This window comes from Polyergus mexicanus, unplaced genomic scaffold (assembly GCF_030449975.1).
Source record: "Polyergus mexicanus isolate NDT 795.1 unplaced genomic scaffold, iyPolMexi1.0 SCAF_5, whole genome shotgun sequence".
NCBI lineage: Eukaryota > Metazoa > Arthropoda > Insecta > Hymenoptera > Formicidae > Polyergus > Polyergus mexicanus.
This window is the reverse complement of record NW_027223325.1, coordinates 10,725,509-10,742,761: the sequence shown is the minus strand read 5'-3', so window position 1 is coordinate 10,742,761 and position 17,253 is coordinate 10,725,509. Positions and strand designations below refer to the sequence as shown.

Below are 17,253 nucleotides of genomic sequence, written 5' to 3'. Positions count from 1 at the left end.
CGCGTTCCGCAAAGGCGAGTCTCTATCATCAGTATTTCCTATATGTCACATAACTATGAGACACCGGCGTATTGTGGCATCGTGATTTATCGCTCGAAGCTTCTTAGAACTAACGAAACCACGCTATAATATTACGCTATTATTTTAAAAGCGTTTAAATAAATAGATTTTTTAAGCGCGCGATTATAAAACAGAATTAATAGTTCGTTTTTTAATTTTATTTAAAATTAATAGTTTAATCTCTTCAAAAATATATATTAAATTGCCAATCAATGAAATGACAGAAAGGTTTGTATTAATGTCTGAGAGATTTATACAATAATTCGCAACTATATATGACACATCGATTTGGAACGAAGCGTTTTGTAATCCGTTCGTGAGTTCGTCGCGAAGATTGCGCATTGATCAATGACCGTAGACTATGACGCGATTTATTCGAGTTCAACGGAGCCACATTCGTCGACTCCTCTCTGATTATTAATTTATCTGTGTTACAAAGTTTCAAAAATATCGAAATCGAATAGAAATGACCTGACATACATCGCCGACTGAACGAGCGAGCCATTTCGTGAGCTACGCGAGAACGAGAAGTCGTCAGAGATCGATCAACGATCATGAACGATGAAGACGTGATCTACGTGATTTCGATATGGCCGATATTGACTCTTCGATTCGTTAACAGTTAACTATCCAAGCATTTGTACGGGGTTCTGTGTTGCGTTATTACGACGTGTAAATCATCGCGAGACGAAGATTTATTCGCCTGCACGGCGGCGAGATTTAAACGTGTATCTATAAAAGGTAAAGACCAATAACGGTAACTAGCTGCATTATATTATTTTCAAGTAATGTGAAAATCCGACAGAATTATATCCGAAATAGCATTCGCGTCAGAACGCGACGCCACTTTCGCGTGACTGCGCCTGAGAAGCGCAAGGATCACTCGTCGATCAATGATCATAAATGACAGCGTGATATATTAGTGATCAGCGTATTATCTTCATCTCTGATCTCTCTTGAATCTCTCTTGTTGCCGTTATTTTGTGACACACATAATCGCGCTACGATTAAGTGAATGAATGCAAAACGTATTGCTATTTCAAAACGTCGACGGATATCCAATCCATTTTCATTCAGACAAGACTAAAGGTGAATTCTATTATACCGTATTCTATTGCATAATGTCAATACGCAGAATATAATAGATGAAATATTAAATATTATTGGCAACAATAGCAGCAGAATTATTATATCATTAGAGACAAATTTCATCGATAATAGTTTACATTTTTGTTATTTAGTTTGTTACATTTTTGTTGTTTAGTTTACATTATTGTCATGGAGTTTTAGTAACATTTTCTGCTGCATCAGCAGGCTAACAACTTGAAAGGTGGCTAACGAGCCGCCCATTACCATCAAAAATCATCTCTACTGTAAACACCGTATATTAAATTACCGACATTACATACGCCGCGGTACAACTGACAGGGTAGTGAATGGGCTAACAAATCGGGTGTCAGGCATCAGCTCTCTCCACTTCTCTCAAGTAGCAGACGTCGCTCACGTATCGTCGAGAATACGTCCGAGTTCGGTATCATCGGCATTGGGTTCCACTCGACTCGTTAGCTGTTAACCTTCATGAGGCACGTATCCAAATGCGAGACGAGGCAAAGAGCGGTGTACGTGTCGTTGTAGCGCGACATGATCCATCGCGAGGAACTCGAAATAGTAGAGGACTATGCGAAACCGGTAGCATTCGCGGTGGTCGTCGGAGGAATTTCATCGCTTTCGTACAGCGAGGGGAGATCCTTATTGTTGGAAAACCCGAAGAAACCCGTTGCTGACGACAGAGTCGCCGATGTTTGCTCGTCGTCGTAAAAATCGCGACGCGACCGTTACCGGCCGCTGCCGGCCGATGCGATGCGATGCGATGCGATGCGATGCGATACCGTCACGATGGACCGTTCAAAGCTCTGTCGCTGGGTGCTGAGCGAAAGCCAAGGGGCGAAGGGGGAAAAAGAGGTAAAGAACACGATACGAATCATCTCGTATCTGAGTTACGGCCGACCTGGTGCGACCTCGGATTATGAGGGTTATTGCCTGTATGCGCGCGAGTATACTAATTAGCGTGTAGATATATATATATATATATATATATACTCTCTGCGCTTATATTATATAATGAATGCCGCTGAGCATTTTCGCGTGATTCCCGACTATTGCTTTGAATACGAATGTATCAAAAAACACGTGTCTCGCGCCAAGTTTATGTAGCGAACAGTGAGGCGGATCTGTATTCGTATACGTGTGGCCATTTAATTAAGAAGATCTTAAATTATATTGTATTTTGAGAACGTCTAAAGCGATCGATTTAATTGACTTAATCCTTATAGATAAGAAGAATTTCGTCTTCTAAATTTATTAAATAGCGAAAGAATATATCTAGATTTTTATTGCACATTCTTTGTAGATGAAGTTACTATGACATAAAATATACCGAAACAAAAGATCAAGAATAAGAACGCGAAAAACAAGGCTACATTGAAAAATAATATTTTTTTTTTTTTTGTATAACAATCAACGGTAAAAATAATTGTGCGATCTTTCGCACGTTGCAATTTTTCGGCATTTAAGCGAATGCTGGACGACTCTTATCGCAACATGTGCGGCGAAGGAAGAAACGACGAGTCGACGGAATTACACGAGAGAATCACTGTCTGCGCTTCCGTACAGTTTTCTACGTGTCGCGATGCTAATTACCATCAAGAATATACCGTTATCGTTGACAATTATGATCGTTTCTCAAAGGTGTTATATCTTGTTTCCCTTTTTTTTTCCACATTAATTGATAGCAAAAGATTTTACGCTCTTATATGAGTAGCCCGTTAGATAATCTTGCGGGAACAAACGTGGATTTTTACGATGTTTCGAGAAGAAAGAAAAACGCAGATGCCAAAGAGTTAATAACGTCCACATTTGCGTAGATGAAATCTTACCGCTACTTCCATTGCGCCGCCACTTCGCGACGAGTCGAAGAACGCGTCGCGCGGTGAGTTTGCCCGATTAGAATCGAGAAATTCCTCTCGATAGACGTACATGGAAAGATGGCGTGGATCCGTTGGTTCGTATCTACAGGTGGTTAGTACAGTCAGGGTCGTCCTAGCGGACCGGTTCTCGAGATCTCTGCTCTCCTCCCGCTTCTCCGCTCCATGCGGGAACCTTCCCTGTGTTACGCCACAACGGGCGCTAACCACGACTCTCGTCGTGCACCACGAGGAAATGTAATATCCAGAAGGAGCCCCGCGGTTGCGGGCCTCTCGACGTTCGCGACCACCGATTGTTGGCGGGCACAACCGACCGGACTCGTCGTTCTGGCCGAGAGCTGGCCACCGCGCGCCGGTCGGTTTCGGTCGACAGTACGGTCATTTAATATGGCAGTGCGCTCGCCGGAGACACTGACAGATCTCGGCAATTAATAAAACGTTTCCCTGTTTATTGTCGTGGGCTACTTGGTTATGCTCCGCGGGCTACCCTTTTCAGTGCGGTGAGCAAGTATTCGAGGCTTTCCTTTCTCTATCATTCTCTTTCTGTCTCTTTCTCTTTGCTCTTCTCTCTATCGCATCTCGCAGCTTCTTTCCATCATCCTCGCTATCTCTCGACTCGGCTCTGGGCTTCCGTGCCGCACGACCGACACGATGTACCGGGTGTATCTTCGCGGAAAGGCAAAGCGCATACGGAGGCGCGGCCGCGTTTTAAACGGACGTATATTAATTGACTCGCGGCCGAAAGCTGGCACTAGTGGATGTCGTCGTGTCGAGTTTCCATCGTAGCGATTGTTGCCGCGCTAAGACTTCTGCCGGTCGTTGGCAAGATAACGAACAGCGCCTGTTGGTGCTGCATATTCGAGGGATGTTCCGGACCTCCTAGGTTCGCGAGATCCACCGATTATATAAATTCTCCCTGACGCTTTTGACGCAAGACAACTCTGACCTGGACGAGAATGTGTCGAAATTAGAAAGACGCTAGTTTGAATGTTACTTGAACATGGAGTAGAAGCATCCTATATATTTTAAAATTATTCTCCGGAAATATATTCTTCCATATCTATACAAATCTCAAAAATCTGCTGTTGTGATTTCGCGTTAAAAATAATAAAATAAGCAATTTCCTATATTATAAATTATCTACAAGTGAAAGAAAAATTTAAAAAAATATTTCAGTATTAACAGCAAATTTATAAAGAAATAGATGCTGTCATTCGTCATAGTTAATCAAGGAAATTACTTTCATGGCTGAGGAATTAATACCGTCGTGGAAAACAACATGACGCAGCGGCAAAAACTGCTGTAAGAATCGCTCGTTAGTTTTCATCGGAAAAACACGTGGATACTTTTAAGAGAGGAAATTGCGCCAGACTTTGCGATGTACCGCTAGATCTTGCAGTTACAAGCGCTCGTTCTACGCTTTTCAAAGCGAGAGATTATTGCGAGTGTTCCACGACTATGTTCCAATTTTCGCGATTTTAGTCTCGAACGACGTTAAAATGTTTCGTCAAATTTCCGGCTCCACTCGAGTTATTCTCCAATCTAATTTCACTTATTGCTATTATATCTTTTTCATGATCTTTTTCTAAGGAAGTTCTCAAAATTACATTTTCCCATTTTCTCATTCGAAAACCTACGCGTTTTTTATCTTAACAAAGATATTTCAGATAATAATAAAAAGTCAAATAAATCATATTGACATTTTCTTAATTAAGTCGTGAGTCGGCGGCATGTTTCTTTCTCTTTCTCTCCAGAGGAATTGTTATATCAGATTTTCTCCTGCCGTAGCCAATAATAAACCCAGAAAAGAAGGATAAAAGCGACCACGGCCGAATATAGATCAAAGATATGATGTATTTTACGATTGCTGTCAGCTGGCGTACTTTGACGTACTTTGCGTCCAAGAGCCTCGAGTGTTCCGCCTTCTCGCATAGTCAAACGGCGAGTAAACGCTATTAGCTATTAGAAGCTCACGCATTCACTTCGTCGGTGCCTATGTCGTCAATGTTTTTTATCAAGTTCGCATTTTCTCGGTCTGTATATTCGTCGAGGAAGGTATTAAACGTCAGCTCGCGTCCTCGCTACGACTATATTCACGCCGAACCGTTGCATTGGTCGCAAAAGAGACGTATGTATATTTGTAGAACGTACCTAATGGCTGCATCTGGCGAATAGGAATGAGAGGATCGTGTAATCGTAAAGAGAAATTTTTTCAAAGAGAAATCAAAGTGTGGGTTAATTCTCTCTAAAAATTGTACTCTACATTTAAATAATTAAAAACCTACTCGTTATATTATATTATTTAATAACTTTAATTTCAAAATTATATAATTAATAATTTTAATTTCAAAGACTATCTCTTTCCATTATATTCTTGTAGCAGTTTGCATAAAGTTATGTGGTGTATTTCGCAATTACGCGTGTACAAATGTTGATTATTCCAAGATGCGCATCGTGTGAAATGAATATGCTCGTTGCAACAGGGTTCTATTGCCGCAGATGACAATGGTACAAATAGTCATTGTCACTTTGAATATTGAGAATTCACAGTTTCGTCTTTTATGTTTTACGTATCGGTGATTCTGGCAAATAAGACATCGTGTCATTAGCAAAGACATTTGCATTACGCTTTCACACCAAGTTGTAAATAGGCGATGAAAAACGCCAATATATTATAACGCCTTGATTATAAATTAAGAGAAAGAAAGAAAGAGAGAGAGAGAGAGAGAGAGAGAGAGAGACTTTAAACAAAAATATTAAGAACGATAAGAGAAATCAAGTCATCCTTGCCGATCGTTATTTTATATCTTTTCTGCTCGCACGTTAATGTAGCCAGACAACGTGAATCATAATCTGTCGTTAAAATCTTGCACATTAATTCACTCTCCGATATATTTTTCGCTATAGATGCATCTTCTTGTCTGTTAATATTATATCGGATTGTCGTGTAGATTGTCGCAAGTAATCTCGTTACAAGCGATATTAGTATTCCGTCGCGATATGTATTACCAAGATTGTGTTTGAAAATGTTGACACGAGAGTGGCCACAGTTCCAGAAAAAAAAAAAAATCTCGATCGAGATAACGAATACGTCGAAAGCGACGAAAAAACGGTGGAAAAATAAATTTAAATTGGTTCGTTTCAGATCGCTCACACACAACGAAGTGGATGAAAATTTTTTTTTACATATGTGATATATATTTGAGAATTCGCGGTCTTCTTATCGTTTTTATATCTTATATTATATTATCGATTGAAAAGGGGAGGAAAGAGTGGAGATGGGAAACGAGAAACGAAATTGAAAAAAAATAAAGAAAAGAACGGATGATAGAAAGAGACGGCAAAGGGTGGAGGAAGAGTAGGAAGTTGACCTGGATGCTGATTCATTTTGAGTTCAGGATTCGGGAATTGGTTTATGAATAATGCAAGCGCTCTTCTCAAGCCGTCCATAGCTAACCAGCTGGTGATCGAATCCGCGCTGGTCGAACGATGGTTCCGGTGATTAGTCCCCCGGTTTTAAACGCTAAACAGCGATGACGAAGAAGAGACTCGTTTCAGTCTTGTTTCGGTTATTTTTACGCGGCCTCTCTGTCGTCTCAGCGTTCATCGCGAATGACGAGCTTGCGAAATCATTCCGGAAAGGGAATCAGCTGACATAGCATTTCCGTCACGATCAAAGATACTCCTCGTTTTAGTTCAATTGATGGACTCGCAAAAAATTGTTAGTCCGACAAACAAACCGGTACGCGTCACTAGGATTTCAAGTTATTATTTGCCGATGATAATGACAACTATCCATTTGACGCATGTCTCTTTTTTCGAATATTTTATGGAAGATATTCTTGTTTGTAGATTTGTATGTTTTATGAATACCATTTGGCTTTTTAAACAGATACTTTGCGCATATTCGCATCGATCATTTTATCGATATACCGTACGTATAAAAATAAATGTGATATTTGCAATAAAAAAGAGAGAGAACATTTTTTTTTTTTTTTGTTTTTTTGATGCACTAGTCTTGTAACACTATCTACACACAATGGGAATAATTATATACTTTTTCAATGAAAAAATTTCGATAAAAAAAATATGAGTATGTAGATATTTTGTAAAAATGATTATATATGAATGTGAATAAATAAATATAAAAATATTATACACATATAAAATATTTTATAATACAGACTAAATTAGATAAAAAGAAATGATTTGTTTCTTCTCTTTACACTAAATTTAATTACATTAGCATTTTTAAGACGGAAAAATATTAATATAGTAACGTGTGACATTATATATACAGATAATATATGCAGCTCGTGAAGCAGTTTTAATTTGCATGTAAAATAGAGTTTAAACGTAAATAAAAAAAGGAAACAATTCTATTTTAATATGCGGTGAAATCCATCGGTAAATGCTTGAATGGCTTAAGAAACGCTTCTATCAATATTCCATCGTGAGCAGCTCAGTCATCGGTTAATCTAATTGACTCTGAATAGAGTTCATTTGCGGTTTTCACGCTCGTAGATTTTATATTGTATATGTGTGACTGTGCGCGTGTACATGCGTGTATGTGGCCGTGGGCGAAGTGCGGAAGCTGCAAAATTACGGAACTGGACACGAGAATCCTCCGAATATACTTGACGTGTGTCCTTCCGCTTCTCGAGCGCCGTATATGTCATCTTTTTCTAACTTTCTCTTATTCTCCAACAGGCAATTCTATCGCTCATTCTGGCGTCCAAGCTGCATCTTCTAGAAGCTCTTCTAAAATTTTGCGATGCGGAAAAGCCGACAACGCAGGGATAAGTCTTGTCATGCCATTTTCAAGGTAAGATGTGAAAACTGTTGGGCTCGCTGTTGGAATCCTGACACGCGTCAGGATATAATGGTCGAAGACTGAACAAGGCAAGTTTGCCAATAGAGAGAAAAATATTGGAAAATCGATAATGTTAAAACGGTTTTTCAAAAGACGGTATTGTTTTCTGTCAGGTCGAAAATATTGCCGGCTCTTCTTTCTTTCACAGACATTTCTTATGGCTGGACAAATGGCCGTTAAAAGATCGAATAAGAACTTTTTTTCAAACGGTCGTAAGTTAAGAATCGTATATACGCATAAGCATACGATATATTTAAACGTAATTCAAATGACTTGAAAAGCGATGCTGACAAGCTCATGAATTTGACTTCTTCTTCCGCATACTCTGACTTGCCATGTAAATGCATTCGCTTACAACTGTCGGAATGAAAAAGGCGGTATGGGTGTATTACAGAGACGCGGCAAATTTGTGCGCCAAGAGACGAAGTGCTACGATAATGTCTACTTTTATGATACTTCGTTCCTTTCGAGTAAAAAAACCATCATAAATAATCGCCGCGCCGTGCTCTATGCGTTTGATCGCGCTTGAATTCTCTTTTGCGTTGCAACATATCAAGTAGATATACGACACCATTAATGGAGCGACCAGCGACTGCGAAAATGCCATTTCTGCGGATCGTCATCTGAACGATCTCGAAATCTAGCTTATGCGAAAGTGAATTCTTCCGTGAATTGCCTTGTACGATTCCGAATACATTGAGGCACGATATAGTTTATTCCATTCCACGCATTATATAATGCAAGCGGGTCGATTCGAAAGATGCTCGCGACGTCCGCTTGCGCAAAACCAGAACTCATTTCTACGAATCGTCATTTCTTTCTTCTTTCATCCTTTGAGTTCGTTCGAGGTCAAATCGATTTCGGTCAGAATTGAAGAACAGTTTACGTATGCTACGGTCCTGATAGAGCGGAGTACGCGGAGGATATTGCGGCATCTTTTTAGCGAGTACTCTACACGAGTCAGCTGGCAGCTTTCTCTCTTCGGAGTCTTTGAGCGCGCGTGCACGAGGATCGGAGTCAAAGCATGAGGATCTCGGTATAGTCCGGCCGACGCATTTCACACATGTCAATCGCGGCAAGATTTACCATCGTCCTCGCTCCCTTCGTTCCGTTTCGTTCACGCGTCGTATACGCAGAGAGGGCTCTTGCCTGCCTCCGTTCGTTCGTTCATTCTTCTTCCTCTTCTCCTTTACTAGATTGCCGTCCTCTTCAGAACGCAGTACCACGATTATTCCGTTCGTTCGCCTTTCCCTCTCTCGATCCGTAAATCATCCCGTGAGCTTTGCCTCGTGGACGACGGCGCGACATTTACGGGTCCTACGCTTATTGGATCGGTCTGAGGCGCGTTGCGTCGCGTTACGGATTTTTGCAGGATTAGTCGCGACTGAAATAGCCGCGTAACGAGCGGGTATGTGAAATTATACGCGAAGACCGGACGCAAGCCGATTGAAACGGACGTTTCGAGAGGTATGATTATTTCGCAGCACGTGCGATACGAGTGTATGTAAGAACACAAATTTTTATTTACATTTAAAAGAATACATATCTATATATAATTGCACATGTGCGAAGCGGTAGTATGAGATCATTTTAGAATGCCGATTAAAAATAATTTTGACATTATATATAGAAAATCAATTGATAAAATGCATAAGCGTAGAAGGCGATAAATAAAATTAATTGCGAACTCTTGATTTTATATGCGCATTGATATTATTGAAAAAATAATATTTATATATTCTTTATATTTATAAATGGTATGAGAAAAAAGATATTTTTCATTTTCTTGAATAATCAACGAATTCCATATTTACGTAAAAAAAAACTTGGTTATTCTTCGCATTGCGAATTGAGTACCGTAATATTTCCTCGCTCAAAGCACGAGAATAAATACGATGGATCATCAGAGATGGGCAATAAATTTTCGAAGTACGTGGTTTGGGTAAAGAATAAAAGATGTAAACTTGCAAGAGAAGGGTGACGACGATATTTTTACAGAATAGACTAATGACAAAAAGTAAAAATTACAGAACCTTTATGGCCTAATTCGCGAAGCTGCGTGCTCCAGAGTCTATTTACATAGATGATTAACGTAAACGTGAATCGTACTCGTGTTATATTAGTTGATCGATGTTGAGTCGAGACAGACATGATAATTAGGTTTAAGTAAACTTGTCAAGATATGATAAGTTGGAGCAAATATGCAATTTTCGAAGATTCATAGAAGCTCAGTACATATATCTCAATCATACGCTGGCATTTGCACACATCATAGTTCCGTTAGGAATTTCATCCGCGTTCCCACAGAAATATATGCACGCGAATCTTGTTTTCTTCTTCTTTTCGTATATCTTCCTCTTTTCGTCGAGCTATGACTCGATACTAATGTTTCGGCTGAAGATAAAAAGTAAGAAATCTAATGATTCTTGAAAACGAGAGAAATTAAGGAGAAAAAAGCAAGATTGAGCAAAGATGTAAAGTAAGGATAATGTTGGAATTTTTTAAGAATCAAGATCGATTTAAAAACTAATTAGAAATTTCTCGTCTATATCTAATACTAATGTTTTAATATTAGATATTGTAATTTAACATCCCTCCAGTTCTCTCTCTTTCAGTTTCCAATATCACATTTTCAGATTTTATTATTACAAGCTGCACATAGGCTATTTTAGAACTTTGGAGTCATGTTGGAACTTGGTTAAAAAATTTGATGCGCCGATAACGCTCCCCAAGTAACATCTCGAGATGGTCCCGATAAATTTCCCCGAGCATAATGATCTTTCCCTACCAGCGTCAGCCGCTATCGCGCGCGTCTTAACGTAAAAGAATCTCAGCCACGTCCGCCGCGAGGTGAACGCGACTCATCGCTCTCTGTGGTTCAGCTATTCATACGAGGCTTTACAGCGTGTTAATGAAAAATGCGGCTAGTCAGCTGGTGCTCGTTCTTAAATGTACCGGGTGGCCGTTTTCGCCTTCATCATTCCCGTCTCCTTTTCTCTCGTACGAGAACTTTCCGTCAATCAATGCGCGAAATACATATATTCGTCTGGCGAAAGTTTGTTTTTATTCGAAATATTTAGTGCAATTTCACCAACCAAACTCGCGACACACATGATACTTTCCTCGCTCTTCTTTCGCGTTCGTCATTGTTATCGTTCCGGAAAGAAAATCGCAAGAAAGTGTGGGGATGAGGAGCGAGCCGCGGATACCGGGTGTAAAGAGTATAATTGCGCGCGCGTTCCTTTTTGCAGGTGGCCGAGCCTCTGTAGTATCGGAGAGATGCGGCGCTTAAGAACATGTCTTTAAGCGCCGTAAAATAATCCGCCAGCGGTAAATAGACATCGTACGCGGATGTCGGGATGAAGGAGTCGGATGCGTTCGCCGAACGTGCCGCGCACGTGCAGAGCGCGAATCTTGATCCCGCGTAGAGATTTCGATTTCTTGCGAGCGCCGGAATCGTGCCTCATACTTTATTATAACGGGCGCGATGATAGCTCAATTGTGTGAAACGTTAGATAAATTACCGTTTCGAATCGCTACGGCGAATCGTACGAACGGGTAGGGAAGGATAATAAATCGTACGGCGGAACGGGGTGCGATCGATGTAAGTACAATCGTGTTAGCTGTTTCAAGCGAAGAAAAATAACAGCAAGATCGGTGTAACGATAACGTATATATATATTTGTACACTTATTCAGATTATATATATATAATATTGTGTGCGTGTGTTCAAATATTTTATCGATGAAATCGAAACAAATCGACGAAAATAATATTTCGTTACGTAAAACATTAGAGGATACTGAAAATTTTCGGTGTCACCCGGTGTACACTCGAACGAATCTACTATAGACGGCATATACTAAATGTCTATATATAGATGCCTAAGATAGATACTTAGGATCCATGTAGTGATACATAAAAGTGCACGAGAGATACCTATCACCAGCGCATAGACACCTGCATTGTAAGCTCTTGCTTTCCACCACAGTGAAACATCCATTAATTGCTAGCTTTTCACGCTCGACCCGTGTTTTGAAATTTCGGGTTTTGTACTTCCGGTATTATGTATCAGAGCAGAGCTGCGTACATACACGAAATTAAATCTTCAAAAGCTTTCAAAAATATGTTATATAATTTTTCTCTTGTATTTTTATAATAATATCAAATTAATTTTGATAATAATTACAATGGTTTTACTAAATATAAAAATTTTCAAATATTTTACATTTCTTTCTGCATGAATGAAAAAAAAAAAAAAAGATATAATAATTTTAATTTTTTCAGTTTTGTGTGCAGTTAATAAACGCTGTGAAAAATTCAGAGAGAATATTCATAAAAAGTGGTTGTGTCAAACACAATATACCACATTAGATCGTAATATAAATTTTTAATTATATGAATAATTATATTTTCTATCTTTGAGATATATTTATATATAAAATAAGTTTAATAAATTGATCGAGAATACATGCATCCACCGATCAACATCGACAATTAATAACTACATTAATTCAAGAACAGCGAAAAAGTCAGGGGAAAGATAATATAGAGAATCCCATTTATTTAAATAAAAAAATTGGCGCACAAAATGATCGATAATTAATATTTTAGATGATTAATATTTTAAACAGCGCGTCTTGCACTATTTTTGACGTCCCCAACGCGCTTCTCTCTTCAAGACATAACAATGTCATCCTAAAAGATGTAAAAATTATTACAGGAAATTGGTCGTTATAAGCAAGATTTAATAGTCAAAGAAATAATAATCACAGAACGATGTGAAATAGTGAAGATAATTATATGAAAAATGATCGTTCAAATAGGAGAAAGAATAGAAAGGAGAAGAACACATTCCCCTCTCTTAATCCTCTAAGAAGTTCTTGCTGCGCGTTCGCACCGTTTCTCTCGTTTCCTCTTCTTTCTACGATCTAAGCGAGTCTCCCTTATTTTCCAGTTGGTTAACATCCGTAAACTATGAGCAAGTCCTTATAACTGGGACGCGAGAACAGGCAAGGGGATGTTATCAATGGATCTACCGTCTATGTTCGTTTACGAGAGTACTTAGTATGGCTGGCACATGCTTTAACGCGATTTCTGCTTTCTTTAAAGAGCGTCTCGCGTCTTTAAGCAAACTTCCTTTCTTTCATTTTTCCACTTATTAACTCGGATGATTTTCCGCCTGACAGCGGAAGCCTGCCTGATCGCAGGAATCGTTTATAACACTCGAAGCGGAAGTCTTTTAAATGTTTTTGAAATATATCATATATCTGGTTTCCTCGATTAACTATTAAATTAAAAATGTATAAATAATATCAAGGGTCTCAAATAGATTGGTTTGGATGAATTAGTTTTGAATGAACAATATTTTATATATATAAAATAATTCAAAACAAACATGTAATACACGATAGAATTTTATGACAAAATAGATTCAATATTAAGTATTAGAATTAACATCAGGTCCTGAATTTTATCATCTAAATTTTAGCAATTAATATGTCAATACTTTGATGAAGCCTTTGTATTTCATATCCATTGCCAATGACAGTAAAACATCAATCACATTCGTTGTGAAATCGACATCTAGTTCATAATACTTCTGTGTATGTGTGTGTGTGTGTGTGTGTATGAAAAATTCGATCGATGATTTCAATCGACGGGCTTGTCGATAATTAATCGAAAAATGCATTATACGACGCTCGGTCGTCATTTTTTTATCGTTCTGTCCGCGCGTCGGCGTGACATCATTCTCACTACCGTATTAGTCTGTCTGTATTACTTTATTTTCAGATGTCTGCTTACGTTTACGAGCGCTAAACAGTCGGGTCGACGCGCACAATGAGGCGCGGCCGCCTTTGATCACTTCTGACATTCGGTATTTTCATAATTTATTCCACGCTCCATAGGTTTTCCCTCTCTCTCTCCGCATAACCCCCTACGGCTATAGGATAAAACCTATTCGTTAGAACCGTCTGTTCGAGAAGCGGCGTATATAGAAGCGCATTAACACCGGGTATCCTTCATAAATTAGGAGTCGAAATGCGTACGCGTGGGCAACGCTTAATAAGGCATTTAGATAAAAGACTAGTTCTCTCCAGACTTTTCCGATTTATCACACTCACGGCCGGGGTCCTTGTTCGCGGACATGTGGAGGTATTAATTTATCGGATACACAGTCGAGAATTTAAATCGATCTGGACACTCGTAGCTATCTTAGTAGCTCACAATTTAAAAAAAATAAGCATCGTGATATATTTTACAAATTACGAGAAAAAAATATATGTACAGTTATAGGTAAAGACGTCTCCTTCTTCTCTTAAATTTGCCTATAAAATGACATTAATTATTTTTATTCCAACGTATTGAATTATAATAAGGTACCTATAATATGTAGTTACTTTATTAAATATATAACAGGGATTATATGAGGTTACATATTTGTAATCAACAAAAATAAATTGATTCTTTAATATGTTAATGAAAGTGATTTAATTTATATTACGCTTGTTGTGGAAGTTAATAGTTAATTAGTGTCTCCAATCATGTGGACTATCAATTATAGCACGGGATATGTTATAATACGATGGAAATTTCCAATTCGATTTTAATTAAATTTATATTTTCAAATATATTATATGCACATACATGTGTGTGCGTGTGTGTGTGTGTGTGTGTCTCGAATGTAACAATAAATGAATATAATTGTACGATACATTTTATGAAATAGATAAAATAATGGTTTTAATTAAAACTTATGTAAAAATATCTCGCAAGACAACTCGCGCAATATATGTATATTCAATATATATGTATGTATATATATATATATATATATATATATATATATATATATATATACTATGCTAGCAAAATTATTAATAAGTGGAAGGGATATGTAAAATTTATGCGGTATTTTTTTAATCATTTCGGATGAAAATTCTACGAGGGGCCTTTAAAACTTTAAATATTTCGCTTCCAATTTTGGGATACAAATTGCACTGGTTCCTCTTGCCTGTGCTGATGATTCACATTCCAGATGTATAGCTTCCAATAACACGTCTGACTTCTCGCGTATGTTCGCCTTATGGCCTCGTTAAAGCAGAAGCTCATTACGTCGCCTAATGTCTACGGAAATTAGAATTCTCTGGCTTCACTTAGGACACGCCAAATTGGAGCAAAGCCCGATTTTCCGCTCGAAAATTTTTGGGCGCTTTAATATGACTTTTAAATATATTGGTATAATAAAAATAATTTTTCTTAATGTGTCAAATGAAAATCACGCATTCCTAATTATAATAATATATATGGTATTTTAGTTAGCAGTATTTTCTTCGAAAATAAAGTTGCGTTAAATGTTGTTTCCTGTCGAGGACTATGAAGAATTCAAGACTAATGCGTGTTTATTGTGAGAAAACTCTACTCGGCATGTAATGTATTATTTTAATTAATAGTTATGTAACCTCCTTCCAGAGATGATAATTACGAGTACGTTGTAATTAGCCTCGTTGCGCAACGGCGTTAATATCTGCCTCTGAGGGTTGCTTCAGAGGCAGCGAAAAAATCTATAATATCAAGCACTCTACTGAACTTTCAAGATGTTAACTATTTTTTCGCGCGTGCTTTCTGAACGTGACCGAAATTCTCGTGTCTGATTTCTCTTACCTGAGTCCATCCTCTCCACGATGCAACGGCGACCGAGACAGCGAGAATGAGAGACGAGAAAGGGGTGAGGTGGAATCCTCGTTAAGACACCGTTAACTCCGCAGAGTATGAGCCAGAAATTGCGCGGTGGATAATTAATTGGATGACATGTCGTGCGCTAGATACGCCGTCGGCATCAAGCCATTATACCCATTCTACGGTGCGTTATAAATAACGCGGCGCATCCGCGTGTATTTGCATATTAATTTCGTGTGATGAAGGCGATTAGGCTAATGAACGTCGAATGTGCCGCCGTGTGGCGGTGACTCTGTACGCGATTCTCGTATCTGCCCAATGAACTCCCGTTTCCTTTGTCGCCCACCTGCGCGAGTGATCGAGCGATTGATCTGAGATTCAATTAATCCTGAACGCAAAATAAAACGTCATCGCGATTCAAATCTACATTCGCGTTCGATGGTTGCCCGGTCGCGAGAACGCGCATGCTCTAATTATACGACGAATTATATGGGGAAGAGTTTGTAGTCCCTCATGAATTATACTATCGCTTACGGCTACGATTAAGCTCGCCGCAAAGTATGCACTTCGAATATTTTGTTGATTCGAGAGAGACCGAATGAAGCAAATTGAGAGGATGCGCTACCGACTACCGACCATTCGAAAACGATACCCGTCCAGCGGCGTACTCGAGATGGGTTATTAAACAAATGCGATAAGAGCGATTTTGATTAACTGCTGTTTCGACTCGAGCGGTTTTCGACGCCCGACCCTTGGATCTTTAGCTCCGATTAGTCCGAGGATACGTAACTACTAATTTGCATAATGCAGTGAGTCGCGCTTTTACCGTTCAGAAGTTACACGATGCGTGAAGAAAGGGTGCAAGTGTGAGAAGCATTTCATTAAAGAGCACGGCTTATTAAAGGCTTCAATGATATGCTTCTTTTACTTGAGAAAATTCCTAGAATACAGTCACATTCGTTCTAAGATTACCTTCGTCTTTAAAATAAATATATTTCTCATATATATGCGCGCGTTAACACAATTCATTATATAAATTCTTTAATATATATATTTTTATAATCTGTGAGAGAAAAGGTTACAAATTACGCATTTAAATATTTCCGCAAAATAAATGTTTTGAGAATGTGTTTTTTAATATCAATATTCCTATGTAGATTTTTTTGTGAAAGATATAAAAACGCATGATTTATGTGAATTTAGGCAAAGACGGTTTGTCTTTGGCGCTATTTATCTACCTTGCATCTAGTTTCCAGTCACGCGCATCTACGCTAAATTAACGTCTCCCGATGTAAATACAAGGGAGAATAAATTTCGATTAAAAGAAAAATTTCCAGTTGGCGCGGATTGAAAGTAATGATTTGCGCGGCGGTGATTATTAGGGTCGATAAATTTTAGTTAAAACTAATGACAAAAACCACAACTTCCACGCGAGCGGAACTCGACTCGAATGTCCGGCGTGTCGTAAGTGGGAATTTATCGGCGCGGATAGCTCATACGCTTGCATGATTTACTGGCGCGAGTAAATTAGCGGCCGGCTAATTAGTATGCGACCAACAAAACCAAAACGAAACGAAGCTTGAAAACCGGTGTGTTTTTGAGTGGCGCGATCGAGTGACCAATGACATGTGTCAACAGCGCGTCGACGTGGATAAT

At 38.7% G+C, this 17,253-nt stretch overlaps 1 pseudogene; it reads left to right on the top strand.

The window, feature by feature from the left end:
- Positions 1–17,253, top strand: part of LOC138933605 (uncharacterized) — a 74,161-nt pseudogene that overhangs the window by 45,267 nt on the left and 11,641 nt on the right.